Source organism: Chrysochloris asiatica, unplaced genomic scaffold, assembly GCF_000296735.1.
Source record: "Chrysochloris asiatica unplaced genomic scaffold, ChrAsi1.0 scaffold00047, whole genome shotgun sequence".
Classification (NCBI taxonomy): domain Eukaryota; kingdom Metazoa; phylum Chordata; class Mammalia; order Afrosoricida; family Chrysochloridae; genus Chrysochloris; species Chrysochloris asiatica.
This window is the reverse complement of record NW_006408565.1, coordinates 4,169,001-4,172,305: the sequence shown is the minus strand read 5'-3', so window position 1 is coordinate 4,172,305 and position 3,305 is coordinate 4,169,001.

Below are 3,305 nucleotides of genomic sequence, written 5' to 3'. Positions count from 1 at the left end.
CCAGGATTGGGTAGTGTTTCATTCTATTGTGCAGAGGGTCGCTATGAGTCAGTACCAACTCTATGGCACCTAACAACAACAAGTGGTAAAAGAAAGAGATGCTCTCAGGATTAAAGAGTCACAGCTGTAGTGTCACATAAATGACCTCGAACTTTCCACTTGTGCCCTGAAAGAAAGCCTATTTTCCTGTAGTTGTTGTTGTTGTTAAGTGCCAGCGAGTTGGTTCCGACCCATAACAACTCTGTATAGGGTTTCTGAGGAGCAGCTGGTGAACTTGAACCATCAACCTTGTGGTTCAAACCGACTTTGCAGTGTAGCACATTAACTCACAGCACCACCCCAGAACTCCATTTTCCTATAGTTGTTGTTGTTGTTAAGTGCCATCGAGTCGATTCTGACCCATAGCAACCCTGTGTAGGGTTTCCAAGGAGTGGCTGGTGAGCTTGAACCGCCAACCTTGCAGTTCAAACCAGCTTTGCTGTCCAGCACATTAAGCCATAGCGCCACACCAGGGCTACCATAGTAGCAGAGTGATTGAATTACAATAGCAGCTCAACTCCCAAACTGGAATGGTGTCTAATGCTAAAGTAAGGGCATTGATTGGGAAGAAATGGGATCCTGGATCTTGAGATGGGGACATTTTGGCAGATAATCAGGAAGCTGGGGACATAGAGCCTGTAGATCCCATTGAATCACTCTTGACAACATCCCTACCCCTCCTATCTAGAGATTCCTCCATTGTCAGTAAAAACATCTCCTCTGCCCACTCTTGAGATGAACTCAACTGTGCCTGCTGAGATGATGCTCGAGGCACTTCCTGAGGCATCACCTAAGGTAGATAGATATCTTATAAGATGTTGCTGAAGCTGAACGTCCCCAGAAAACATCTCCATCAATTATTGCTTCTAGATCTATAACTAGAACTAAGTTCCAGTAAACCCCAAAGGTAAAGTACAATTTGTGACCCTGAAAGAAGTATACTATGTTCTATAAGAACTGCTTGATTTTTCTAATATGTACAAACAGAGACCAGAAGAATATGTATGGGAGAGGCTAGTAGAGGTGTGAGATAATGGTGCAAGGAACACAGGGTTGGATCAGTTTGAGTTGTTGATATGGGTCCACTAAGCACAGATTCTTCGTTCCATGTTTCTGTTTCAGAGGTTAGGAAAGGATCTAACAGTTTATTTGGTTGGTTCACTGAAGCCTGGACTGTATGGTGGCCTACAATACATCAACTTGAAGTACCAGATCTGCTTTGGTATTCTATAGAGGAAGGAATCTAAAGGCCTCAGGAAATTGGCATGTTAGAGTGGATTTATGGGGAGAAACTCATAAGCCCACACAAAGGCCCAGAGGACATATCTTTCACCACAACAGTGAGGAACAAGTTTGTGAAGGGAGCCCCAGCATCCCTGAAAACTACTGTGACTGCTATATTATGTAAACTAGATTTGACAGTGGGGACTGCCCTAATTGAATTAAGCCACCTAACCAAGATGGGGCTGATTGGACCCCATGGTGGTAGGGGCCAATTGGCAGCACTTAATCGACAAAAGACAAGGGGGGCCTGGTTACCATAATGGATAGCAGAGTCAAAGCAATAATCAGAATAGTCTGATTTGTGTGGACTTAACGGCATTGGCTAATTAGGCAGGGGGTTCCTAGGAATGAAATAGATGGGAAAGCTACTAGTTACTTGATTTGTACAAGAAGAACTCTAGGTCAAGTGAACAGCAGTCTTACTTGAATCGCCAGAACAGAGTCACGGCCCCTCAAAAAATTCCCAGACTTAAGCCAGTTTAAAGATCCACAACCCCTTGAATGAAGGGGTGACCAGGTCCCCTTGAGGAAGCACCCCACTATGCTGCCAGCTGTCCACCTTTCTTCCAGCCTTCCCCAAAGTGATCTATGGCCTTTTACAAGGGTGACTTTTCATTGGGGGAAAGCATATTATCAGACTTCTCAGGAATTACTGGACATTGGCTCTGAATTGACACTAATTCCAGGAGACCCAAAATGCCACTGTGGCCCACCAGTCAGAATGGGAGTATATAGAGGTCAAGTTACTAATGAGGACGCTGTGGGTTAATGCGCTGGACTGCAAAGTCGCTTTGAACTGCAAAGCCGGTGGTTCAAGCTCACCAGCTGCTCCTCGGGAACCCTGTACAGAGTTTCTATGGGTTGGAACTGACTTGAAGGCACTTAACAACAATGACATCTATGGTCCATCTGTCTTACTGTGGGTTCAGTGGGCCCCTCAAACTCCTTCTGTGGTGATTTCCCCAGTTCTAGAATGCATAATCAGAATAGACAAATTAAGCAACTGGTAGAACCCCCACACTGGATCCCTGAAATGTGGATAAGGGCTATTATGGATGGAAAAGCCAAGTGGAAACCAATAGACTGGCCTTTACCTAGCAAGACAGTACATCAAAGGCAATGCTGTATTCCTGGAAGAATTGCTGAGATTAGTTCTACAATCAAGGACTTGAAGGATGCAGGGATGGTGATTTCCACCACATCCCCATTTAACTCGTCTATCCGACTTGTGCAAAAAAAACCCAAAACCAGATGGATCTTGTAGAATGACAGTGGATTATCATAAACTCAATCAGATTGTGACTCCTCTTGCAGCAGCTGTTCCAGATGTTGTTTCTTTGCTTGAGTAAATTAATACATCTCCTGGTACCTGGCATGCAACTATTGATCTGGCCAATGACTTTTTCTCAATTCCAGTTTCTAAGGATCTCCAGAAGCAGTTCACCTTCAGCTGGCAAGGGCAACAATACACTTTCACTGTCTTACCTCAGGAGTACATCCATTCACTCTTCAGCACGCTGTCATAATTTAGTCTGCAGGGACCTTGATTGCCTTTTCCTGCCTCAAGACATCACACTGGTCCTTTACATTGATGGCATTAGCTTATTGGACTTAGTGAAAAAGAAGTATCAATGACTCTAAACTAACTGGTAAAGCATCTGCATGCTAGAAGGAGGGAAATTAACCCAACAAAAATTCAGTCACCTACCACCTCAGTGAAATTTCTAGGGGTTCAGTGGTTTGAGGATCATAGAGATATTCCTATTAAAGCCATGGATAAGTTATTGCCTTTGGCCCCTCCCACAACTAAAAAAGAGGCACAATGCTTGGTAGGCCTTTTTGGATTTTGGAGGCAACATATTCCTTTTTGGTGTACTACTCTGGCCTATTTATCAAGTGACTTGAAAAGCTGCTAATTTTGAGTGGAGCCCAAGGCTCTGCAAGAGGTTCAAGCTGCTGTGCAAACTGTTTTGTCACTTGGA